General features: G+C 45.9%; 1 non-coding gene across 1 annotated transcript; it reads right to left on the reverse strand.

Annotated features, from left to right (window-relative positions):
* Positions 1-22171: 22171 nt before the first annotated feature.
* On the reverse strand, positions 22172-22281 carry LOC136462002 (small nucleolar RNA R71). The gene has a single exon (XR_010760532.1). It is a non-coding gene; the product is annotated as a small nucleolar RNA R71 (small nucleolar RNA).
* Positions 22282-27817: the final 5536 nt, after the last annotated feature.

Consider the following 27817-nt stretch of genomic DNA (forward strand, 5'->3'; position numbering starts at 1 on the left):
CATGTATGATGTTTTTGAAGGCTTAAGTAAGGCTATATACAACTACCAAGTTGTGTACCTTGCATGATAGTAAACAACAAATGCATCTAGCAGAGAACATTGACTCTGTATTAATAATGAAGAATCTTAAGTACACATGCGAGAAGATTGAATTTAAAAAAACAAAAAAACTACTCAAAATACTATTAAGCATAAAATCTCCATAGCTGGTCAATGTTCTAGGAGTTAGGCACGGGATCATCATCCTCCGTGATTAACTCAAAGGAGCCTAGCCGAGTAACTTTGGAGACGATGAAGGGGCCTTCCCAGGGACTGAGTAACTTGTGTTGTCCTATAGTATTCTAGATACGCTTGAGGACTAGATCACCAACTTGGAAAGTGTGGGGGTGCATGTTTTTGTCGTAATGACGACATAGACCTTGCAAGTATCTGGCCGACTGGAAGAGTGCATTGAGCTTGACTTCTTTGGCACTGTCAATTTATAGTCTCCTTGTGTCACCTGCTTCGCCTTCATCATACTGTTTGACCCTGGGAGAGTTCCATATCAAGTCTACTGGTAAGATGGCTTCGGAACCATAAACTAGGAAGAAGGGTGAGTACCCTATTACTCTACTCTACTAAGTACATAGCCCCCAAACTACCTTGGGTAACTCATAGATCCACTTGGCATTGTAATCCTTGAGCTCGTCAAACAGCCTGGGCTTTAATTCAGCTAGTAATGATCTGATTGGGCATGCCAAATCGGTACATAATGTCTTACATGAACTCGACTGCCTTGGTAGCATTGAATTTGATGAGTGGCTTATACTCTATCCACTTGGTGAATTGTCAATGGCTACATAGATATACTCAAAACCACTCGGTGCATGTTTGAGAGGTCCAACCATGTTGAGCCCCCAGTAGGAAAAAGGCCATGAAGGAGGGATGCAAATGAGGTTGTGAGCTGGGACATGAGCTTGCTTGGCAAAAAAACTAGCAACATTTACATTGTCATATCAACTCTTCTACGTCCTTAAGTTCTATAGGCCAATAGTACCTGGACCTGAAAGCCTTGCCAACTAAAGTCTTGGAGGCTGCGTGGTTGCCACAACACCTAGAGTGGATTTCTTCTAAAATTTGTTGCCCTTCTTCAGGTGTGATGTATTTGAGGAGAACACTAGAGGATGTGCCCCATCAGTAGAGCATGTCTTTGACTAAGACATAATTCTTGCTTCTACATGTGATCTGCTCTACTTCTACCTTGTCGTTAGGCAATTTATGGTCCTGGATGTAGTCAATGAAGACTTGTGTCCAGGCGGGTTAATGACTAGCACTTGGACGTCAGGAGCTGGGGTATTGGATTGATGTAGAAGCTTCTTACTTGACTGAAGGGACGTTAAGTTCTTCAACGAACACACCAGCCGGTACCTGTGCTCTGTCTGATCCCAATTTAGCCAAGACATCAGCTATGACATTGAGATCTCTTACGACATGATGGATTTCTATGCCTTGAAAGTGCTTCTCAAGTTTGTGGACTTCAGTGCAGTAGGCATCCATGGTTTCTTTGGTGCAGTCCCAATCTTTATTTACTTGATTAATGACCACCGAAGAGTCACCATAAATGAGTAATTGCTTGATACCAAGTGAGACTACTACTTGGAGGCCAGTATAAAAGGGACTCATACTTGGCTTCATTGTTGGTAGCAGGCCAGAGTATTTGTAGGACATATTTAAGCTGCTTGCCATCAGAAGAGATGAAAAGAACACCAGCACCTGCACCCCAAGCTTAAGAGAGCCATCAAAGTACATCTTCCAATGATCTAGGATGACTATAGGAGTAGGTTGCTGGATTTCGGTCCACTCGGCTATAAAATCAGCCAAGACTTGGGACTTAATTACCTTGCGGGAGGCAAATTCAATGTTGAGTGCTCCGAGTTTGACTAACCACTTGGATATGTGCCCTATTGCATCACGGTTGCATAGGACTGTCGTCGAGTGGGAAGTCAGATACCACTGTAACCTTGTGTTTGTCAAAGTAGTGGCATAGCTTGCGTGAGGTAATCAAGAGGGCATAAAGAAGCTTTTGCACATGTGGGTACCTAGCCTTGGAAGTAGTGGCATAGCTTCACTAATATAGTAGATAGATATTTGTATCTTATATGCAGTGTCCTTCTTCAGCTTGTTCCATAACTATTGCTGTGCTGATTACCATAGTAGTAGCTACAATGTATAGTAAAAGCGGATCTCGCTTCTCGGGTGGAGTAAGTATCGGAGAGGTGGATAAGTACTCTTTGAGCTTTAGGAAGGCTTCATCTACTTCAGCTATCCTCTCAAACTTGCCAGACTTCTTCAACAACTTGAAAAGGTCAAACCCTTCTCCCTAGGTCATGAGATAAAATGATTGAGGGTAACCATGCACCCTGTCAACTTCTGAATGTCTTTGATGCAGTGAGGATGAGTCATCTGAGTGATTGCTTGAATCTATTTCTATAACAGAACCATCTAATTTATAAGAGCATAAGTACAATGCTAGCCCGCAAGTGGTTGCACTATCATACTTAAGCCCATATAAACCTGGTGTAAGATTTTCATATTCATCAGAACTATCATATTCCATAATCCAATTACTATGATGAAGAAGCTCCGTCAAGTTTCTCACTATCCGGGAGAGACGATGATTCGAATCAATTACAACTAGCTGGCTAGTATTCCTAACCCAAACCAAGGTCTACTAGCCATGGTAGCCTTAGGTCACCTTTGGTACAACTCAGGTCCACATTTTGTGGGTTCGATTAGCTCTGCACAACTAGGGACAACTAGCTACCAGGATGATTAGGACTACCCTACCCTTGGGTTCATGTTTGGCTCCTCGCACATCCTTACTACCATCCAGAGTGCTCACTTTGACAGAACGAGGCCTGGCCTGAGTTGAGCTACTCAACTTTGTGGTCAGAATGAGTTATCCAACTAGCTAAGTGAGAGGCATGCGTTCAAAATAACAAGAGGGCCTCCAATAATGCGGTCCTTAATCAGCATAGATGGAATCACATGAGTCAACCTACACATAGACTCCATCCTAGACTCTAGTTACATTATTCCATGGTTCTTTCTCACGATAGCAAATATAGACAACCGTGCTCCGGTATCCACCTATATCTCGCAGGTGACAGAAAATCACCTCACTTCTACTGGTCTAAGCAAGGATAAGCATATATTCTATCCTAGACCTACATAGGGTTTAAAGTATATTTCTAGATAGGGTAGTTCTATGCATCAAATGTTTTCAAATCAACTCTTACAACCTAATGCATCAAACATAAAGGACTCAAGTGATATTTTATAAAACATAGGAGGCTTAGAATGCTTCAGAGCTTGCCTTTTAGGAAAGAGGTGGGTCAGGTGATCAGGACACTCCAGAAGTTCATCAGTGGCTGACTCCTCTCCTTTGAGAGCTACATGTTAGGGTGTCTCTTGATTGTCCTCTGACTCTTCTTCAAATTCCAGTAGGGTTACCCCTTTGGGCGATCCTATATATATGAGCATGAAATAAGATATCATGGATGCATAAATAATGGCGTGGATGATATGATATGATAAATGCATACTAATAAGTGTCCTTAACATCAATTTATTAAAGTGATAAGACAATAGCTCTCTAGTAACTAAACAAACAGTAAATTTTCTTTTACTGAGTAGGTGCATATCTGCTCTCTAGTAACTAAACAAACATCCATTTAAATCATTTTCTAGACTGCAAGACAACAGCTATTTGTTTTGACCATAACTGAAGTTTTATACACCCACATAACATGATCTTAGACTTTCTAGAAAATTTATAAAATTTCCTACAACTTTCCTTTAATCATCTTAAGGTGATAGCAGACTTCTAATGGCTACAACTCTTAAACCATTTGGCCCATGACTAGGAAATTTTAGGACAAGCTAGATGAGCAAGTTATCTACAACATTGTTATTAACAAGTTTTTCAGAAGAGGTCATTATCATCATGAATTTATCACCACAACAGAAACTACTCATGCAGCCATCTAGTTGAATTATAAGGAATAATTATCTAGCTGCCTTTCACCAATTACTTCCAAGCACAACTATTCATCTCAACAAATCATATGCATCACAAGCACCACAGAAAACATCCTAGTTAAGCCCAACTAATTTATTTATATACATTTATTAATTTCCTTATATAATAGAGTGATTTAAAGGATAAATATTTCTAATGCTCAATAAATTCTAAGAAAATTACAGTAGCTTACATATGACCCCAATAGTCTACTGTATAAATTTCATTTCATTTGGATAAGTATAGCCACCTCTACAGAAATGACAAGTTGCATAGGCTTATTTTAGCAAAAATAGCTTAGCCTAGTGAAAAGTATCAAACAATAGATTTCATATTTTTCTTACTTTCATCCTAGCACCATAACACTATGTAAAAATTTGCATGCTCATAAGTTATGTATTATTACCCCATTTATTTTCACTAAAAACTAGCAATTAATCAAGGTTAAATAGAAAGACCATATTTCCAGTATGCCTACTATAGGTTTAGTATTTTTTTCTAGTTAGAGCATGTCAACACAAGACTAACAAAATTGGAATCACATTTTTAGCACCTCCCTAACTTAAGTTATGCATTTTACAAGATAAAGGCCATTTTAAAGCACTTAACCAACTTAATTTAATTCACATAGAAAACTACTCCAAACAACAAAATTCATATTTTTATCAAATAGTACCCTTCATGATGAGTCCAATAAAATTTGGTTCACTCAAATTGGACACCCTTAGCTCCAGTTATGAATTTCCAAAGTTTGCATTCAAAACTAGAAAAGAATAAAGAAAAAAACAAACAAAACCCTAAGTGCTACGTACACCTGACACAGCACACCCAGGCGCCAATAGCTAGGTCGCACGGGTCAATGGGACCCACGCGCTAGTGAGATCCGAGGCAAGGTGTGGCGTTCGATCGATGAGAACTCACCGACGATGAGGTCTTCGGTGAAACCACCACCACCATCGTGCTCCCCTCATCAACCCGCGTCTAGTGGTGTAGGTGGTTGAGCTGATTACAGCGGTTAACAAGGTAGCGGCGAGCATGGTGGTGTGATGGGCGCGGTGGCACCATTGCCGTTCTTGGCAAAGTTGAGCTCTCCTGAGCTTGGTTAAGGCTTTAGGGTGACCTACTTGATGACCTAGGGCTAAGGTTGGGGTTTGACAAAGCGCCGATGAGCTCAACCGCATGCATGGTGGCACGATGGTGCGGTGCATGCAGTTTTGATGAGCTGGCGGTGGCGGTAAGTGATGGGTCTTCATCTTTGGGGTAGGCACTAGAGTTCATGGTGGCTTAGAAACAAACATAGGAGGGGGAAGGTGGGGTCTAACGAGGGCCGGCTAGTGGCGAGCTTGAGCTCACAACCATGGCGGGCGCGCTCGGTACAACATTGCATTCCTATGCGGTGGCGGTGGTAGCTAATAAATAAATGACAACATGAGCATCTATGACCTAAGACTATGATGGACCCAGGGAGAAAGAGGTAGGAGGAGCAGCGGATAGGACTAGGCCACGGTGAGCTCGGAGCTCAGCGGTGCTCTATGGCCATGGCGGCGACGACAATGTGAAATGTCACATTACTTGGGCTTGAACGGTTGCAATGGTGGCTTAGGGAGGTAGAGCAACTCATGACTGAAGCTATGCATGTGATGGATTAGATTGAGGTGCAGCGGTGGTGGCTCATGACTGTGGCAGTGATGGCGAGCATGACTCCGCTCGGTGAGCTGGCGAGAGGGAGAGAGCAGAGCGAGAGAGTGAGAATGAGTGAGTACAGCGGCTTCGCCTCCATTTTCTCCCCCTCCTGGCCTAACCTATTGGGCCAATGCTAGGGAGGGGCCTCCACATAGTGCACATGGCCTGGCACTGGTCGACCATTGCTGCGCTGCTACTGCTCGGTTTTAGTTTGATGATGGCCGACTAACAGAGCAACTTCAAGCACATGTAACTCCCAAACAAGCTTGAAGTTGGTGAAAAACCCCTTAATAGGAAATGTAGAGCTACATGTACTCCCCAACTTTGCTTTAGAAAGCTTCCTCTAATTCACCTAGGGTTTTCAAACTACAATGCTCCAAAGTAAGCTACTTTGAAACAGAAAACCAGCTTTAGACAACAAAATTTTTAATTCTCAAAACAACATTTTGTTGATTCTTGTGGACCCTAGTTGACTATGTTAAGCACTAAATTGGCTCATGACCCTTAAATAAAGTTTGTTCCACATAAGATAAGCTACAACTTTTATTAAGGGTGCACTATCATGCAAACACACTAAGCTACTGTTCAACTTTGGTCAAACTAGCATCATGGAAGATGACATTTTGAGTAAACTAGAACTTAGAAGCAAAATTGGCCCATGTCATGAATACAAACATTGTTCCATTTCCCATCCTAGATATGTCTAAGGTGTTTTTGTGACCCCTACAACCATCCCTTGCATTGGTCACACATGATCACAAGCATATGCATGTATATAATCAACATCACATGTGATAATATGTAAAGATTAAGATGAAATTCCATATGCTCATGCTCATGAATGCTTGGATGATGCTTGTGCTCATGAAATACAAGTGCCAAATGCAATGCTTAACACTAGGGTGTTATAGCCCCTCCACCTTATAGAAATCTCGTCCTAAGATTTGAAAGACCTACCATTTTTCATAAAAGGCGGGATAAACCTCACGTAGATAATCTTCTCGTTCCCTTGTGTCATCTTGTTCACTGTGGTTATTCCACACCACCTTGTAGAACTTAATGACTTTGCTTTGGGTTACTCTTTCCATCTCTTCTAGCACTCAGATTGGTTTCTCTTCAGAAGTCAAATCTGATTGGAGCTTAATATGGTAGGTTCAATGGCTTCAATAGGTACGCGAAGACATCTTTTTAGCTGAGAAATAAGGAAGGTATTGAATATTGCTTGCATCTCTAGAGGTAATTGGAGCTTGTAAGCTACCCTTCCACTTCACTCGATGATCTTGTATGGGCCTACATATCTAGGTGCTAATTTCCTTTTCACACCAAACCTGTTGCACCTTTTTCATGGGTGATACCTTGAGGTATACATAGTCACCTACCTCAAATTCAATAGGCCTTCTTCTCTTATGGCATAGCTCTTTTGCCTAGACTGAGCGACTTTCATATGTTGTTGGATAATACGTACTTGTTCTTTAGCTTTCATGACAAAATCAATGCCATAATATCTCCTTTCTCTAGGCTCAACCCAATTCAAAGGAGTTCAACATTTTCGACCATACAAAGCCTTAAAAGGAGCCATCTTGATGCTCTCTTGATAATTGTTGTTGTAGGAAAATTCAGCTAAATGTAGCCACTTTTTCCATGAACCCTTGGAAGAGATCACACTATGCTCTCAACATGTCTTCTAAGATTTGATTTACTCACTCAGTCTGTCTAGAGGTTTGAGGGTGATATGCTGAGCTTCAAACCAGATTGGTACCTAATTGCTTGTGCAAGTGCTCCCAAAACTGGGCAGTGAATTGGGATCCTCGATCTAACACAATGGTTCTTGGTATTCCATGTAGCCACACTATATGCGCGACATATAATGTTGCATAATAATAAGGTCGATAGTTGGTCTTGACTAGGATGAAATGTGTGGATTTAGTCAAACGGTCTACAATTACCCATATCGAGTCGAAACCTTTCTAAGTAGTTGGGAGTCTATCGACATAATATCGTCGATAGTCCTCTGAGGTGTATCCCACGAAGGTAGATTGATCGGCAGAGATGCGTATAATCAAGAATAAGAAGGCAACAGAGACACACGAGTTAGATAGGTTTAGGCCGTCAGTATGACGTAATACCCTACTCCTATGGTCTATTGAATTGTATTGGCTATCGTATGATATTGCATGAGTTTGGAGGGGGTCCTTGCCCACCTTATATAGTCTAGGGGGTAGGGGTACAAGTCGATTAGATCTAGGAGATAACTAAAAAGTAATAACAGATTAAAGAATCATGGGATCATACGTATCCTAATAAATCTCGTAGTATCTTCAGGATATCTTCTCGGTGCCTTGCGGGAGACATCGAGCAGCGTTGTGCCCCACAAGGCTTCATCTTGTGGGCTGGGCCGCCCCTAGGGGCATAACCCATGTGATCTGCCCTAGGTATCTAGGGTCATACCCCCCATAGCTAGTCCTCAAGCGCCTTATATCTGTTGTGCAACGCCGTCTTGAGCTTGTCCAAGCAGGTGCAAACAGAGCCGAGCAGTCAAACTCATGGTCCGACCACCATGACGAGTTGCCGAGCAATTGTGAGCCATCGCCGAGCAGCGTGAACCGTCATTGAGTAGTGTGAACCATTGTCCGAGTAGTGTGAACCATCGCTGAGTAGTGTAACCCAAGTACGACTTGCCATAAGGGTGTAAGGAGCTCAAGTTTAGAATAAAAAATTTCCTCACAGTGGACCAAGTGTGCCCACTTAGAGTTCGACCACGAGAAAGGGAGATAGTCTTCTTTAGCTTCAAGAGGCGCGGAGTCTTCTAGATTAAAGCAAACACACTCACCGCAAGGTGAAGTGTGCCCACTTAGTCCCTGAGCCTGACAGTAGGTGACATAGTCACATGGTGCCTAGGGTCCAAAGTAAAGAAAAGCACAAGACCAGATGAGTAGGCAGCCAGACCTCGGGTGTAGCCCCGAAATGAGAAAAGAGCATATTCATCACAAGGTGAAGTGTGCCCACTTAGTCCTCGAGCCTAAAAGTAGGTGACGTGGTCACGTGGTGCTAGGATCAGAAACAGCAGTCAATAGAAGAAAGTCCCTAGTGCGGTGAGGAGCCATGTCGTGTTGAGGAGGTAGTCCCCTGAGCCACAAGTGGAAATATTGGAGAAAACAAATCACGGAGAAAAAACCAGAGTAATGGCTATACAATAGTAATTACTAAGCCATAACAGTTGGTGGAGAAGTCGATGAATATTCAGTGAGTAGTAACAAATTACAGTGATAAATGAGCGATATAGGTTGTAGTTGCACGAAAGCCTAGGTAATGGCCCACCACGCTGTTGCAGAGAATTCAGAGAGGAACAAATCATGGAGCGGTTTCCCAAAAACCCTCGAATACGAAAGGTGGGGGGAGTGCTATATAACTACTGCCACCGCACCCCAGTGCTCCCACCTTTGCCACTTTGCCATTTCGTCTTCCTCCTCAACCCTCACATTTCTATATTCATATGCACTTCCATCGCCAATCCCAAACTAGATCTAAGAGGTGGCGCCGAAGATGGGAGCTAGAAACCCAAAGAAGGCAGTCGCTGAAGCCAGCTGCAACAACAAGTGGGTGTCGTCTATCATGGGGGAGGCAGAGATTAATAGGATGGTGGAAGCAGGGTGTTCTCTTGGTCCGTGTCACCAGTCAGATGGCAGCCAGCGAGCAGTGAGCCCTTCCCAATGCCCCATACCGACGAAAGCCATAGTTTTTGAGGATTATTTCTGGCATGGGTTAGGTTTTCCTGTCCATCCTTTCTTGAGGGATCTACTAGAGTTCTAGAGAATTAGTCTGTGCAACCTCCACCCAAACACCATTTTGCACATCTCCATCTTTATCCACTTCTGTGAGGTATATATCAGAGTTCTTCCCCACTTCAACCTCTTTCGTCATCTATTCTGGCTGAAGAAGAAGGGTGGCGGCGGTTCGAAGGTGGTCGGCGACATTTATCTTCAACTCCATGATGGAATGGCGGGCAAGTACATCATTGTATTGCTAAACACCTTGCTAAAGGGGTGGAACGCCAGGTGGTTCTTCATGAAGCAGAGCCATCCTGCTATCTGCTGCGACATCGACCACGTTCTGGAGAACCAGAGGAGTTGGTCAAAGAAGCTGAGTAGTGCCGACATGGAGCAGGTGAGGGAGCTCCTTGACCTAATAAAGGGCATGAAGATGAACGGTGGACTAGTGGCGGCAAGCTTCATAGTGCGCCATGTCCAGCCCTGCAAGGAGAGGGCCACGTAGGCTTTGACTTCAAGGGAGACAATGATGGCACCTAGGAGAGCATGAGGAGGCTAACAAAGGGTGAAGTGCTAGAGCGGGCTATAGAGCTATTCACTCCAAATGCCTCGTTCAACGTGTCAAAGTAGACGAGGGCCTTCAACTGTACTAATCCACCTCCTTAGGTAAACATCCCAATTGTTTTGTTCCTAATGCTTTTTATCCTTTACCATTGCTGAGCAGTGAACTGATGCACTTATGGAAAGATCCATTCGTAGGAACAAGTAGTGTACTTCTCGGGTGTGCCGAGGGGTGATTGGCCATAGGCAGTAGACGCCCGACCACTAGCTCAGCCTGAGGAGGGTGCCGTCAGTGCATCATTGGAATCCTAGAGGTGCTAATGCTGGTTAGACGGAGAGTACCACCTAGTGTCGGAGAAAGTCTAGGGGGAAGAGGGCTATGGCAGATGAGCCAGCCCAGAAGAAGAGGAAGATGGTGGGTGCTCGCTTGGCGGTGATCCAGACCACTCAGATGTGGAGTGCAGTGATGTCTAAGTGGTCGGACGATGACGAGGCTCTAGTAGCTCCTCCTCTGAGCATTGAAGCGCCTCTACAAACACACGCGTGGAGGAGCGATCGAAGGAAGGAGAGGGAGTCCTTGAGTAGCTGGCAAAAGGAGTCCCCGAGCAGTAGGCGAAGGGAGTCCCCAAGCAGCAGGCAAGGGGAGTCCTAGAGCAGGCAGGAGGAGGAGAGGCCGATGGCGGAGACCATGAGACCTCCACCCTAGGGCACGAGAGTCAACCCTAGGGCCATGCCTAGGGGCTCGGGTAGGCAGCGCTGGTTCAAAAAAGTGTACCAGCAGGCTAACACGTATGTATCCTTGCCTTAGAGTTATTTTGCTATTAGATCCTTATCGTAGTGGCGATTGACGAGCTAATCTGATGCAGAGCGAGGCATATGGAGGAGTTGAATCCATCCGCTCGGACCGGCGAGCAGCCGGGGGCTGGTCTCAGCACAGAGGCGATGCTGGTAGATCCCATCTCGGAGTCCTTGGGTGCTCGATAGCCTGCGAAGGAGTCAAGCACCCCTACTAGTGGACTTAGGGGTGGTGAAAGGTTGGCACCGACAGCAGACGAGTTGGCAGCGGTGCCTGGGGTAACGGTGGTAGCCGCTGGGTCTTCGGAGGCGGACGCTGGAGTTGCCGATGCCACGCAAGAGTCTGCAGTGAATAAGCCGGTGGCACCCAAGGAGAAGATAATGCTCCCTTCAGGCATCAAAGGGCGTGGTTGGACATGGTGTCCGGTCATTGAGCCCCCTGGTGGTGCCACCAGCTATAGAGGAGGAGGACAAGGTGGAAGAGATCAAACGTGAGGAATCATGACCCTAAGCTATCTGAATCCTCCGCAAGCGAGGCGACAAAGTGGTGGTCGTTGAGGAGGAGGACTCCACTAGGGATCTTAGGAGGATAGAGTCCACCCTATCGATGGTGGTGAAGCAAATCAAGGTTAGCATTGTGTCATCAATGTTCATCTTTAATGTTGGAGATTCAGTGTTCTTCATAGTCTTGGTGCATTTGTAGGGGATAGCTTGGACTACCGAACAACGGTGCTAGCTGATCAAAAGGATGGAGCCCCTCGCCGAAGAAAATGCAAAGCTGAAGGAGGCAATGAAGCTTATGGAGAAAAACATCCAGAGGTCCCAGCGCGAGCGAGATCTTGCCGAGTCTCAAGCATGGGACCTAGAATACCAAAAGGGGGCTCTATCCGAGCAGCTGGCGACTATGTCCGAGCAGCTAGGCGACTATGTCTGAGTAGTTGTGGGGTAGGTTCAAGTAGCTAGCCACCATCTCTGAGTAGCTGACGAGTGTTTTAGAGCAGCTAGAGTAGAAATCCGTGCAGCTCAGAAACGGCTCTAAGCAGAGAAAAGGTATGGCATATTGATGACTTTGCTTTGCATTGTTGAATAGTCATATTGTTGCTGATGACTGTTGTGCTTGTATAGCAAGATGCATAGCTCGGCCAGCTACGCCAAACCATCAGGACAACTCTAGGAGGAGAAGAAAGTGACTGGGCAAGCAAAGAAGCTGGTCGAGGAGCTAAAAGGTAAGTATTTTATGGTCGGAGTTACTACTGGAGTAATTTCTTTGGTTGACAGACCCTTATGATGCCTGTAGAGTATCGTTAGAGGGCCAAGGTGCAATTCGATGTGCTGGAGCAGGAGGCCAGGACCTAGAGGAATAAGCTTGATGTCATAGTTGCCGGAGTTAAGCTGGTACTCGACTACGTCGACCTGGAGGTGGCTCCATAGCCCAATGGTAGGCTGCCGTGTCTAGACACCATCATTGATAGGTGTAAGGCGGTGTGGGAGAACTTCAAAGGCTTCAACCATGATGCCACCGTCACCGCCATTACACGCCCTAGCGGTGGACCGGTCCCACTACCCTACCGTTGACCTTCAAGCGATAGGGGCTAGATTTGCCAGAGGGATGGACACAATGGAGCATCAGCAGTTGGAAGATGAGGTGGAAGATGCGGTGAAGAAACTGGCCAGCGATGTCGACCTGTTTGGTGAGATGGACGATGATGGCGAAGCCCAATGATCTATTTGGAGAATATTCTATAATAATTGGAGAGAGTAGTTAGAACATGTAAGGGCACAGACATTTATGGATATGTATAAATGTTGTAAAGTGACATGTGCATGTTTATGCAATTTGACAGTATTATGGTGAAAAAATCATTGTAGTGTTAACCCTAACACAATTATACGTAGTATAAGTAGCGTCCGAGCAGTTAGTTCATTACTGAACTCTTGGCCTTGGCTAGCCCATAGTCCATAACGTCAAGCGCGAAGCCCAGTGCACATGTAGGAGGAATAGGTGTGACCGAGGAACCATAGCCGACCACCCATAACGTAGAGCACAGAGCCCATAGCACGTGTAGGGAGAGATCAGAAACTAGGTCTTCTCCATAGAGAACAGAGCGGAACATTTGCTGCTTGGCAGTTGGTGAAATAACTTGGAGATATACATAGTATAAGTGGTGTCCAAGTAGTTAGTTCTTTACTAGGCTCTTGGCCTTGGCTAGCCCATAGTCTATAACATCGAGCACGGAGCCCATGCACATATAGGAGGAACAGGCGTGACCAAGGAACCACAGTCGACCACCCATAATGTAGAGCGTGGAGCTCGTAGCATGTGTGGGGAGAGATTGGAGACTGGGTCTTCTCCATAGAGCACAGAATAGAACATGTGCTGCTCAGTGGTTGGTGAAGTATCTTGGAGATATGGAGAAACATGGTGGAGCGTTTATGGAGATCACGTATTGGAGTTTATTAAGTAGTAGCTTAGAGCTAGCGATCGCAAATGGAGATTAAACCATAATGGAGATATAATGGAGACAAATTATGGCGACCAAAACTTTATTCATTATGGAGTGGACAATACATATCTGGAGCATTTCAAGGATAGAAACATATAAGGTGCTCGATGTGCCATGAATTGGGGACATCAAGTCCGTCCAATTCACATAGCCGGTAAGACCCTAGTCGGGTAACCTCTTTGACCATGTAGGGCCCTTCCTAGGGGGAGGAGAGCTTGTGCATCCCTTTGGTTTTCTATTTTCTGCAAAGAACGAGGTCGCTGACAGCAAATGAACAACCTTTGATGTTGTGGTTGTAGTATCTCTGCAAGCCTTCTAGATATTTGGCTGTGCGGACATAGGTGATCAGGCGTTCTTCCTTGGCCCTATCGACGTCCTCTGTCCAAACAGCTATGGCTTGCTCTTCATTATAATGTTCCACCCTAGGTGCTCAGAAGGCAATGTCTGCTGGAAGTATGGCTTCTAAGCTATAGACCAAGAAATATGGAGACACACCGGTGTTGCGACTAGCTTGAGTGCGCAGTCCCTAGACCACAGCTGGTAGCTCTTTGAGCCATCTGCCCGGACGCTTTAATATAAACTGCCTAACTAGTTAGTGTGTAGCTGAGTCTCTAGCCTTAGCTAGCCCATAGTCCATAATGTCGAGTGTAGAGCCCGTGCACATGTAGGAGGAATAGGCATCACTAAGGAGCCACTGCCAACCACCCATAATGCAGAGGGTAGATGCTCATGCACGTGTAGGGAGGAGCCAAAGACAGAGCCGTCTCTAGGGACATCCGACCGTCAACAAGACTATTTGGGGGTTCAGAAAACCGTTTGGAGAGCAAACATGGAGAAAATAGCTCAGAGAAACATTATGGCAATATATGGACATTGGAGAATATTTAGAAGAATATTAAAGCATGACTTAGCTTTAGATAGAAAGTCTAGTTGGCGACATATGGCGTTATTTGGTTGGTGTTGATGATGAGCACCTAGTGAGCGGTGAGTTGTTGGTGAAGACGACCTCGGAGGTGGTTCTAAGATCGGATCTACTATTGTGGGGGCTGGTGTAGCAAGCGATGAATCATCGTCGTGGATCGACATGGATCTCTACAAGATTGACAACAAGAACACATTGTTGATTTGAGGTCCATCTGGCTCACCATGGGATCAAGCGCACACCCCTACTTGGCGCGCCAACTATCGATAAAAGATGCTCGGCAGTCCACCGAGGGTTATCCCATGATGGTAGATTTGTCATAGAGGTGAGCGAGATTAGGAGCAAGATGGTAATACAAGCACCAAGACACAAGATTTAGATAGGTTCGGCCGTTAGTATGACGTAATACCTACATCCTATGTTCTGATGTATTGCCTTGATCTTGTGGGTAAGGCCACCTCTGATGGTGCGGCCCATGTCTTGTCTTGTGGATACTGAGGGCCATACCCTCACACTTATGTAGGGTAATGGATGGCCAGTTTTGACCTTTCGACAAACTACATTGAAGATCTAGAAGCATTAATCAGGAGAACTAGAGCTAAACTTAAGAAAGTTTCAGCTTTAGAATCGGAAGACAACCAGATAAGGTGAAGCTTAACACCAAAATTTAAAGCCATGGCTAACAAGACTCTTCACAAATTCTCTGCTCCAACTACAACCAACATGCGTACTAGACAAACAGTTGATGTTGGCGTCGAGTATCAATTTAGGGATACTCAGAGGAAGGAAGTTAATGGCCACGAACGTTAATTCACCTAGATGGTCCAAGACGTATTTAAGGTCTCGCCCGACCATAAGGGCGCGGGCCTCATCTCGCCAGACCCCTCGAGCATGGGCTCCGTCTCACCAGACCCCTCGGGCATGGGCTTTGTCTCACCCGATCCCAAGGGCGCGGGCCTCATCTCGCTCAACCCCAAGGGCGTGGACTCTATCTCGCCAGACCCCTCAGGCATAGGCCCCGTCTCACTAGACTCCTCGGGCGTGGGCCCTGTCTCGCTAGACCCCTCGGGCACAGGCCCTATCTCGCCAGACCCCTCAGTGCATGGGCTCCATCTCGCCTGACCCTAAGGGTATAGGCTCCATCTCGTAGACCCCTTGGGCATGGGCTCCATCTCGCCCAACCCAAGGGCATGGGCTCTGTCTTGCCAGAACCCTTAGGCATGGGTTTGGTCTCACCCGACGAGCATCCATACCGCCTCCAACCACTACAGGTCTAAGATTACTACCCCAGGATCAAACTTCTGACACTTAGAGGGAAGCGAGCACATCTCAACATGACCCATGGCCACGATAGACCATACCTAGGGGCTCACATCGCCATTAGTGTCAGGCATGCTGGCACCGTGCTGCCTAATCCCCATATGGCTTCAGATAGGAGTACCTGTTGACCACACCGCCCATCGAAATAGAGTGGAGCACCACGACTGGCTGACAACGCCTGCGTATAGCGCTAGTGACCAATAGGGCCATGACGTGGAGCTATTCCCATCATCATCTACAGGATTGGTGGGACCCGCATAAAGGAGATGAAGGATGCCGCGACCCTAGAGGCCTTCTTCTCCCTCGCTTTTCTCCTCTTCTCTCTCTTTCTCTATCTATATCCTGTGCCTTCCCCTTCACCTATAAAAGGGGAAGTAGGACATCCCATGAAGGAGAGAGACACGAGCACATGGCTGAGCAGCTGAACAAACTCTCAGCACTTTTCAACCCTTCCATCAGAGACCTAGGATCTGCTCCCTCTCTCACCCATCTGTAACCCCTACTACAGACAGTGCCGGTAACATGAGCAGCAGTGGACTAGACCTTAGGACATTATGCCTGAACTAGTATAATCCTTGTGTCCTCCGAGCACACCATTCGGGACAGACGCGCAAACTAGAAATTTACTAGCCGGTGATCCAAAACACCGACAGTTGGCGCTCCCGATAGGGGCTTTTTTGCATGTCTCGATGTCCACATCAAGCCTCTGATGGCTAGTCATGGTGTTAGCTGGGTCCCAGGCGTGCATGTGTGCTTTGGGAGCTTGGACTTCATCGTCACGATAGAGGGAGAGTTGGCGTTGGCTCTGTGCTGTCCAGCCTCTCCACTCTGCTAGCCTCAACATGATTGTCGAGGCGCTTGAGGAGCTGTAGCTGCAAGTGCTGAAGGCCCATGTCTCTAGGAGCGACCAGCTCCTCGACTTCGACTATGGGAGGCTAGAGCGCCAACTCGATACCTTCCTAGGACCTCGACCATCCTGAGAGGAGCTACAACTGCATGTGCCGGAGGCCCATGTCCCCAGAAGCGACTAGCTCCTCGGCTTCGACTATGGGAGGCTAGAGTGCCAACTCAATGCCTTCCTAGGACCCCGACCATCCCAAGAGGAGTTGCGCTGCCTTACTTTCTCCTTCACCAATGCCATGATGCAACTCATAAGAGGGGAACCGCTCTCCCTGGAACACCTCACCAAGGGCGCTCTAGCAGCATTCCTGTTTGGTCTGTACAATGTAACGGGGACTATTGGCCACCTCGTGGTGCATCACATGCACCGATCCCCTACGAATGATGAGTTCATGGGGATGATCAAATACATTGTGGACTCCTTCCATGACCTTCTTGTGAGAGATTCAGAGTCACTCTCTGACTCTAACTCTAGCAGGGGGAGCCATCACCCCTCGCAAGATTGTTTTATGGTAGCTACCCTTGAGGGACATGTCAAAAGCATCCACAAGGGAGGGGCTACCCCACCGAACGACCTTGATGATGAGGTCGAGGAAGATGCAGGGGCCCTTCCTCACATGCGGGTGGAATAGCTAAGGGCGTGACACTAGGAGCTCGAGGATGCATGACTCCAACTCGAGCAGGGGCATGCAGAGCTAGAGTGAGAGATCAAGCACCATGGAGACGGTGGGCGTGCACGTGCCATGGTCTGTGACATGAACCGGAGGATCATCAAAGACGATGGAGCCCTCCCACACTTCGCTCGAGCAAGCTAGAGCATCACTACCGTGGCAACCTTGCTCCAAGGGCTCTCGAAGCCCATGACACCCAAGGATCATTGGGCCCATCATGAGATCCACACGCTGCTTGAGTGTGCAGTGGTGCAGCAGGTGGAGAGCTCGCTGTCATGGCAATGTGAGCTCAACGCCAATCAGTGCACACCCTCGGGATGACATGTTAGGGATGTGTCTATCCACCAGGCACCGCGCGGCAGCAGGGCATGCCCCGTGGCCCCAGTGCATGAGTGTCTTGGCCTCCACCATGACACATGTAACACCCTAGATGCCCATACGCATGGATGAAGTGACAAGAGCGAGGAAGCCAGCCATGGCCACCACCCTCGTCGTGATGGACGCTATGACAGTAGTGAGGACTAGAGCCTAAGCCCCGACCTATTGTGATCTCAGGCCTTTGGCCAACACATCCTTAATGTTGCCTTCCCACCATGGTACCGACCGCCAACCAACATTCCAAAATACTCTGAGGAAACAAACCCTGGACTGTTGCTCGAGGATTACTGGCTTGCTTGCCAAGCTAGGGAGCGGATAGTGGTAGTTTCATTATCTGCAACCTCCCATTGTTCTAGGCTAATTCGACGTGAACAATGTTGGAGCACCTTCTGCCCAACTAGATTCAAAGTTTGGCGGACCTATAGGTGATTTTCATGGGAAACTTCTAGGGCACCTACACACATCTTGGGAACCCATGGGATCTCAAAAACTACCGATAGAAGTCCAGGGAAACTCTTCATGAGTACATCCGGCGCTTCTCTTGATAGTGCAACAAGTTGCCCAACATCGCCGATACCGATGTTATAGGAGCCTTCTTGTCCGGGACCACCTATGAGTCCCTGGTTCACAAGCTAGAATGCAAGGGTCATGAACCACTAAGGAGCTCCTCAACATCACCACTAGCCATGCCTTTGGCGAGGGTAGTCAAAGCGATTTTTTACTGTCCCAAGGGCAAGGCGAAGCAGGACGAGGACGCTAGTGAAGGCACCTCCAACTACCCCAACAAGAAGAAGAACAAGCAGCGGCATGAGGGCCACACCAAGGACCCTAATCAAAAATGCATTTCGATAGGGCTCCTACTGGCTGACCGTAGTAGCTGATGCTGAATAGATTGTGCGCACCTATGAAGGGTGTCAATACTATGCTCGACAGACCCACCTACCGGCCCAAGCACTCCAAACGATCCCTATCATGTGGCCATTGACGGTCTGGGGGCTCGGTATGGTCGAACCCCTCAAGAGAGCACCCGAGGGCTATACGCACATGCTTGTCACCGTAGATAAGTTTACAAAGTGGGTAAAGGCTACGTCGATCTCTGTGATCAAGTCTGAGCAAGCTGTGTTGTTCTTCCTTAACATCATCCATCGCTTTGGAGTCCCGAACTCCATTATCATGGACAATGGCATGAAGTTCACTAGGAAAAAAATCCTCTGATTCTATGATGAACACCAAATCTACTCAATTGGGCCACCGTGGCACACCCCTGCATGAATGGGTAGGTCGAGCGCGTGAACAGCATGGTCCTACATGGCCTCAAGCCTAGGATCTTCAACCGGTTGAACAAGTTTGGTGGACGATTGGTCGTGGAGCTCCTCACGGTACTCTAGAGCTTGAGGATGACCCCTAGCTAGGCCATTGGCTACACAACCTTCTTTATGGTCTATGGTTTTGAGGCTATCCTCCCGACTGACCTCGACTATGGAGCACCGAGGGTCGAGGTGTACAACGAGTAGGGAGTCGAGGCGTCCCTCGAGGATGGCATGGATCAGCTCGACAAGGCATGCGATGTTGCCCTCCTCTGCTCGGCTAAGTACGAGCAGGCATTGCACTAGTACCACAACCATCGGGTGCAGGGTCGGGCCTTCAACATTGGGGACTTGGTACTCTGCCTCGTCTAGAGCAACAAAAATAGTCACAAGCTCTCTCCACCGTGGGAGGGACCATACGTCATCGTAGAAGTGCTCTGACCTATCACCTACAAGCTCAAGACCAACAACGGCAAGGTCTTCATCAATGCATGGAACATCGAGCAGCTATGTCATTTTTACCCTTAGCATATGCATGAACCCATGAAAACTAAGAATGGTGTTTCTAAAATACAAAAATGCTTTCTTTTTTGCTATCTCATCCTCGATCCTTAGTGACACCCGACCCCAGCAACGGCATGGGACTAGGCCTCACTTAGGGGCTGATAAGAGTATACCTTTTCAGAAACAACTGCTGTGCCTGACCCCTTCTCACATTAAGATCGAAAAAGCAAAAGTTGTGGAAATGAACACTAAGTAAAGTTGGTCAGACTACAAGGAACATATGCCCCCATGGCTCCGGCGTTCTTGCTCACCAGCATGATTAGGTTTCTTTCGCTCACGCCTTAAGCTTTGTAGCCTTAACAACTGGAAAAGGGTTGGAACACAGTAACCTTTTTATAACATAAAAAGGAAAAAAGTACCCAAAAGTTTGTTTGACCGAAACAAAAGAACTAAAACTTGTTTATTTATTACAAGACCACCACTTCGTTTATCTAACTAACTAATTTTTTGGGGGGGATGATCTCATCCTCTATCTTAGCAGATAAGTCATGTGCCACAGGGGCTACCTCCTTCTTGATGTCCTCCAGCTTGGTGTCAGAGTAGCCAGGCGCGAAGCCTTGGCTCATCATCGCTAGATTGACGGTCTGCCCGATAGATGGGCCAAGAACTATCATAGGTAAGGAAGGGATACAGGGCTGAAAAACCATCCCATGGCCCATTCAGGCCTAGGAGTTCAAAGGTTGGCCCACTAATAGGTTCATAACCTGCTCTGGGGTGCCTTTAGAGTGAGGGGTGAAAAGGGATGGGCCTACTAGCGGCTAGTACCCAAGCGCACGAGCGCCGTAGGCATCCTGGCCCACATTCGAGTCTTGGTCGGTTCATAGTCCATGGTTTTTCCTCAAAGAAAGGTAGCGAGCCATTGGGACCGGTCGAACGGACCCAAGAACTATAAGGATTGGCCACCAAGAATCTAGAGTTGGTCACCTAGCTGACCCATGCTGGACCCCCATGAATGGGAATCTAGGGCCCCACTTAGACTAGCCCGTTAATAGCTCACCGAGCACCATGATTTATCCATCGAGGAAAACATGGCATGACTCAGCCCCTCCATTTTATCAAAAAAATGCTTGAGAGAGGACGATCATAAGATAAGCTAACCCCTCGACTGGACCCCTGCTATGCGCAGGGGCTTAACAGAAGTTGGACTCGTAAGGAGACCGAATACATGGTCGCATGACGATGGCAGATCGATCGGATCCTAGGGAGGGGTCAGGAATCAAGAGAAATCTTTTTCAGGCCCCCTAAATCCTACTAGCTACAAGTTCCCAAGGAGCCCGATCGTGATAGAAGGGAATCACAACCCTACCAAGACACTCTATAGGCTACAAAGGGAGACTAAGGCCCTTAGAGTCCTCCTGCCTAAAAAAGCCTCCAAAGGAGTATTCTACTCCACCACAAGCTTAGGGGCTACTGTTGGGGTATAGATATTAGGGATACCTAGAGGAAGGAAGTTAATGGACATGAATGTTAATTCACCCAGATGGTCCAAGACATATTTAAGGTCTCGCCTGACCTCGAGGGCATGGGCTCCATCTCACTCGACACCAAGGGTGCGGGCCCCATCTCGCAAGACCCCTCGGGCGTAGGCTCCATCTCGCCCGACCCTGAGGGCACAGGGCTCCATCTCGCTAGAATCCTCAGGCACGGGCTCCATCTCGCCCGACCCTGAGGGTGCAGGTGCATCTCGCCAGAACTCTCAGGCGTGGGTTCCGTCTCACCCGATAGGGATCTATACCGCCTCCAACCACTATGGGTCTAAGAGTACAACCCTAGGGTCAAACTTCTGACATCGGGAGGGAAGCAGGCATGTCTCAACATGACCCATGGCCACAACGGACCATACCTAGGGGCTCATGTCACCAACAGTGTCAGGCGTGCTGACGCTATAGCTGCCTAATCCCCATATGACTTCTGACAAGAGTACCTGTTGACCACGCTACCCATCGGAATGGAGTGGAGCATCACGACCGGCTGACGATGCCTACGTATACCGCTAGTGATGAATAGGGCCATGACATGAGCCATCCCCATCGTCATCTATAGGACTAGCAAGACCCGCATAAAGGAGATGAAGGACGCCGTGACCCTGGAGGCCTTCTTCTCCCTCGCTTTTCTCCTCTTCTCTCTCTATAACCTATGCCTTCCTCTTCACCTATAAAAGGGGAAGCATGATGCCCCGTGATGGAGAGAGGCATGAGCACATGGCTGAGCAATTGAATGAACTCTCAACACTTTTCAACCCTTCCACCTAGAGACCTATGATCCGCTCCCTCTCTCGCCCATCTAGTAACCCCTACTACTAGATAGTGCCTGATAACACGAGTAGTAGCAGAGTGGATGTAGGGATGTTCTATCTGAACTAGTATAATCCTTGTGTCCTGTGAGCACACCATTCGTGCTAGACGTGCAAACTAGAAATTTACTAGCTAGTGATCTAAAACATCGATAGTTAGAGACAATGGATTTGAGCTCAAGCCAGCTCTCATCAATGTGGTACAAGGAAGCTAGTTTTGTGGGAAGGTTCATGAAGATGCAAGTGCACATTTCCAACACTTCCTGTAGATCTATAGCACTTTCACCATTAAAGGAGTGACCAAAGATGCCATACTACTTTGCCTCTTCCTATTCTCACTCTTGGGGAAGGTGAAGCAATGGTTCTATGCAACAAAGATAGAAACACTACATGGGATAACTGCTCCACTACCTTCCTAGCCAAGTTCTTTCCCACACGCAAGACCAATGCTCTGCATGGGAGAATTTCAAGTTTTTGACAACAACATGATGAATCTATCCCTAAAGCAGTGAGAACGCTTTCAAGATTACATTATAGAATGTCCTCATCATGGGATGGAAAATTGGCTACATATGCAGACTTTCTACCATGGGTTGACCAACAGTACCCATGAGACTATAGATGCTGCTGCTAGAGGTGTATTCCTATCACTCACCATACCAGCTGCAACAGCTCTTGTGGAGAAGATGGCCTCCAACCAAGGTTGGAATGAAGAATGTCTTCAGACCCTAGACATGCTATCTGCCAAGATGGACATGTTGATGAAGAAGCTCAAAGATCAAGCCAATGAGAAGCGAGAAGTCATGCACATTCATGATTCCCGCATGACGTGTGAAGAGTGTGAAAACACTAGGCATTCAGGGAACAGTTGCCGTGAAATTCATGAGGATGTGAATTTCATCAACAACAACTACTTTCACCCTCAATAGAATCAAGGATGGAATCAACAACAAAGGCCAAACTACCAAGGTAACCCTCAAGGTAATAATTTCAATCAACCACCCTTGAGGGAATTGATTTCTCGCCAAGCTAAAATAATGGAGGGCTTATCTAGAAAACTAGCTTCCAATGATAGAGTTTTAGAAAATATAAATAATAGAATGGATAACTTCTCCTCTATCATTAAAAATTAGCATAGATTTAATAAAATGATAGAATCACAAATAGCACAACTGGTGGCCGCTATTCCTCCGATCGATAAAGGTAAGATTCCAGGGCAACCAGAAGATCTAGAAACTATAAATCTTGTCGATATTCATAATGTAGCATACTACTATATGCAACCATCAAAGGGAAGGTGGATAGATTATACCTTGCCTAAAAACAAGAGCGATCCAGGAAGACCTATCATTCCCATTGCCATTGTACCTCACATTTTCCAAGAAGCTATCCTGTGACTTCGGAACAAGTGTCAACTTTATGCCTAAGGTAATCTATGAGAAAATTAATAGAGATACTTTGTTGTACATAAACATGCATTTGTAGCTTGTAGATCAGTCACTCTGCTACCCCAAGGGAGTTTCTTGAAGATGCCATTGTTTGAGTGGGACAATCATATGTTCCCGTAGATTTTGTGGTTTTGGAAACAGGTGGAGATGTAAGGGCACCCATTATCTTGGGCCAACCTTGTAACACCCTAGGTGTTAAGCATGCATTTGGCATTGGCATTGCATGAGCACAAGCATCATTCATCATTCATGAGCATGAGCATCTCAAATTTTATCTCTATGATTGCTTATATCACATGTGTTTGTTACCAAATGCTTTACATATGCTAGGAATTACATGTGACCAATGTATAAAATGTTTGTGGGACCTTAGGAGTATCTTAAACAAGTTTAGAATGTCACATGGAACAACTTTGGTATTCATGACTTGGACCCATTTGGCCTCAAGTCATGGTTATAGTGTAGGCTTTCATTTTTAAGTTATGTGTTTGACCTAAGTTGAAATTTACCCTAGAGACTTTGTATGGTAGTGCACCCTTAAGCAAAGTTGTAGTACTTGACAATAGTAACAACTTTTATTTTTGGGTCAAGACCTAATTCGGTGCATAGCATGCTCAAAAATAGTCCACAAGTAGCAATAGAATTACTATTTTTGGTTGAAAAATTTTCTAAGTCTGGGATCGCATTACAGTTTCAAGTCCTGCACTTTGGGATGATATAACTTGTGAACCATTAGGATTTTGGCCAAAGTCCTTTTAGCAATATTGTAGATCATATGTAGCTCTACAACTTTTGTTAATAGAGTTTTTTTCTAAGAACAAATGGATTTGGAGTTAGATGATGGCTGAGTTGCTTCGTCAAGCGCTGTCATCGGCTCTGATGGCCGCATCCACGTCGATGTTAGTGGCCGACCAGGGGTAGGCCAGGCATGGCACATGGCGGCCGTATGTCGGCATTGGCTCAGTCGGTCAGGCCAGCGTAGAGGGATAAGTCACGCGCCTCTGCTGCTTGCCCCATTTCACTCTCGCACTCAGCTCTCTCTCGCCCACGCCAGAGCAAAGTAGAGCACTGCGTCGCCGTGCCACCACCATTGCTCTACCATGCCCTGCTCAACGCCATCATAACTCCACCGCTCAATTCCTCATGCCAACAGCTCTACCACCTCCACCTCGACCTCCCTAAACCACTACTACCTCACGTCATGCCTCGGTAAGGCCCCATTTCACCTCACCGCCACCGCGCCATCACCGGAGCATCATCGCGCTTTTGGCTCACCGCAGCTAGCTTGCACAGAAGCACCTCCACTCTCTCTCTCCCTTGTCTGATCTTCACCATAGGTCCTAGCATCTAAACCCATCATCCATTTAGACGCTACCGCCTAGTTGCTCTGGAACACTGTCGCCGCTCTGGGCGTGTTTGCCATGGCCGCCGTGGCACTCGAGCTCGCCTTTGCTAAGCTAGTCCATCACCTTCATCCTCTCTCATGCGCCTTAGGTTGGGTAATCATAGACCTAGCAGGTGGCATGATGGAGACCCACCTCTTACCGCTGTCTAGCCAGAACTGGTGGGAGCACCACCATGCTCTGTGCGCCGCCGCACGGACATGCACACGATCGGAGTTCACCGCCACCTCAGTTAGAACCCTAACCCACCCTAGCTAGTTTTGTTAGGTTACCATGAAGCCGATGCCATGCCTTGACTAAGCACACCATGGCTAGAGAACACCGGCGTACTGCCACGCTGCCTCCGCCGTCCGCCATCGCTGTCGATGAGGATGCTCCAGTGCACCGCCAGTCCAATGAGGGGTACCACTAGGGTGTGGGCGATCATGGGGAATGCAACGGTGAGGACACTACCACCGGAGACCTCGCTGTCGGTGAGCAATTGACGGTCAAACGCCTGTCCTCTATTCTGTTTTGCTGACGGGTGGGTCCCGTTGACCACGGTCCCCAGCTGTTAGCCCGTGTATGTTTTGATTTTCTAATTTATTTTCTAGATTTGAATGTATGTTTCAAAAATTCATATCTCAAGCTAGGAGTGTCCAATTTTGGTGAACCAAATTTTGTTGGATTCTTCATGAAGTGTAGTATTTGATAAAAATATGAAATGCACTGTTTCTAGTATTTTTCTAGTAGAATTAAATGGAGCTAAATAAGTGCTTTTAAATTGTTTGCAATGTTGTAAAATACATAACTTGAGCTAGGGAAGTGATAAAATTGTGATTCTAATTTTGTTGGTCTTGTGCTGATATGCTCTAGCTAGGAAAAAATACTAAACTTGCAGTAAACTTGATTGGAGTAAGGTCTTTCTATTTATCTTTTAATAAATAGTGTTTCTGAGGAAATTCATAATGATAAAAATAAGTAACATATTGCCATGCAAATTTTTGTGCAATCTTAGTGGGTTTTAGGGAAGCTAAGAAAAATATGAAATCTGTTACTTGACACTTTTCAATAGGCTAAACTATTTTTGCTAAAATAAACCTAAGAAACTTGTCATTTTTGTATAGAGGGATATACTTATCCAATTGGCATGAAATTTGCACAGTAGACTTTTGGGGTCATATGTATGCTGCTATAATTTTCTCTTAATTTATGGAGCAATAGTAAAATTTATCTCATTAATCACCTTATTATATAATGAAATTAATAAAGGTATCTAAATACATTAGTTTGGCAAAAACATAATGTTTTCTGTAGTCCTTATGATGCATATGATCTGCTGATAATGGTAATTGTGCTTGAAGTTGATTGGTTATAAGCAGCTACTTAATTATTGCTTTATAATTCCGCTATATGGCTGCAGGAGTAGTTTCTGTTGTATTGGTAAATTCATGATGATAATTACATTTTCTGTGAAACTTGTTATTAACAAAGTTATAGATAACTTACTGATCTTAATTGTGTCAAATTTTCATGATAATAGACTAAATGGTTTGGGAGTTATAGCTGTTAGAAGTCTATTGTCCAAAAATTGCTTGTCTACTAGACAGATCTGGATGATTGAATTGTTTAACCTAGATAGCTATTAAATCATCTTGTGATATCTAAATGAAAGTTTTAGGCAATTTTATGAGCTTTCCATAAAGTCCTAGATCATAGTAATTGGTTGAGTAAAACTCTAGTTATGATATAAACTTGTAGCTGCTGTGTTGTGGTCCAGAAATAGACTTAGTGTGGATTCTTGAAAATTCTAGAGAAGAGATATGCACCTACTTAGTAAATAAGATTTCAACTTGGTTATCATCTAAGTAATTTTTATATAATAATTAGCATAGAATCATGCATGTTCTCATGTCATATCATTCACAATTCTTCTTATGCATTCATGATACTTACTTTATGCATATGCATGCAATAAGTGCAGCGGAAGAAATCACGTTGGTGGAACTCAAAGCTGATCCACAAGAGGAGAACTAGGAAGCTCAGCACCAAGAAGCTCTAGGCAAAGGCGAGCCTAAAGTTGATCATCTCCAAGAGTGCCCTGACCACCAGCCGGCCACGTTTGTGAAAGGCAAGCCCCAGAGCATTCTAAGTCTCCCCTGTTGTACAAAATATTACTTGAGTCATGTATGTTTGATGCATTAGGTTATAAGAGTTGATTGGAACTACTTGTTGCATATACTTTCCTTGTCTAGAAATATCTATATTGAATCCTATGTAGGTCTAGGGTTGACCTTTATGCTTAGCCAGGCTTAGACTGCTAGAAGTCTGGTGATTTCCTATCACCTACGAGCTATAGGTGGTGACTTGATCACGGTTGGCTATATTGTACTATCGTGGAACATAACCTGGTAATGTTGAATAATTGGATACTGGGTGGCATCTTATATGTTAGGTGTGGTGACTTATAGTGATTCTATTTGTGTTGTTTAAGGACCAGCTGTTGGAGGCCCTGTTGTCATGTTGAACGCATGCCTCTCACATAGTTGGCCGGATAAGTCATTCCGACCGTGAAGTCGAGTAGCTCAACTCAGGCCGGGGACACGAGCAATTCAAGTGCGCACGCTGGAGGTAGTAAGGATGTGTGAAGAGCCAATAGCGTGAGTCTAAGGGCGGGTTTGAGTCCCGAGCCTCGTGGCAGATTGGTAGTATCTTTGAGGGTGCGGCACTGGTCCTACTCATGATTTGGACCTGAGTTGTACCAAAGGTGACCCAATGCGACCTTGACAGGGGAAGTATGGGTGTGTGTTAGGAATAATTCCCTAGCTAGGTAGGAGTCAATTCGAATTGTCATCTCTCCCAGATAGTGAAAACTTGACATGAGCCCCCTTCATTGTAGTAATTGATGAAAGTGTTGGTTATGTGGGTTATGAAAATGCTCAACTTGATATGGTTACTAATGTGATGATTTAATGGTACACAACATGTTTGGCATAGGATATATGCTAATCTAGAATGGAACATGAATAATAAACTTGTTATTCAAAAGTTAAAAGATACTAGATGAATATTGGCTTGTAGGCAAGGATGTCAACTAGCTCCACTTATAAGCCTTGCTTGATCCTTGGCGTCTCTTATTTTTGGTTTATGATGGGTAAATCTAGCTGAGTACCTTCTTATACTTAGGGTTTATTTCCCATTGTTGTAGATAACATGATGTACCACGGCTACTATAAGCACGGCATTGCTCCTACAGTGGATG

Source organism: Miscanthus floridulus, chromosome 6 (assembly GCF_019320115.1).
Source record: "Miscanthus floridulus cultivar M001 chromosome 6, ASM1932011v1, whole genome shotgun sequence".
NCBI classification, from domain to species: domain Eukaryota; kingdom Viridiplantae; phylum Streptophyta; class Magnoliopsida; order Poales; family Poaceae; genus Miscanthus; species Miscanthus floridulus.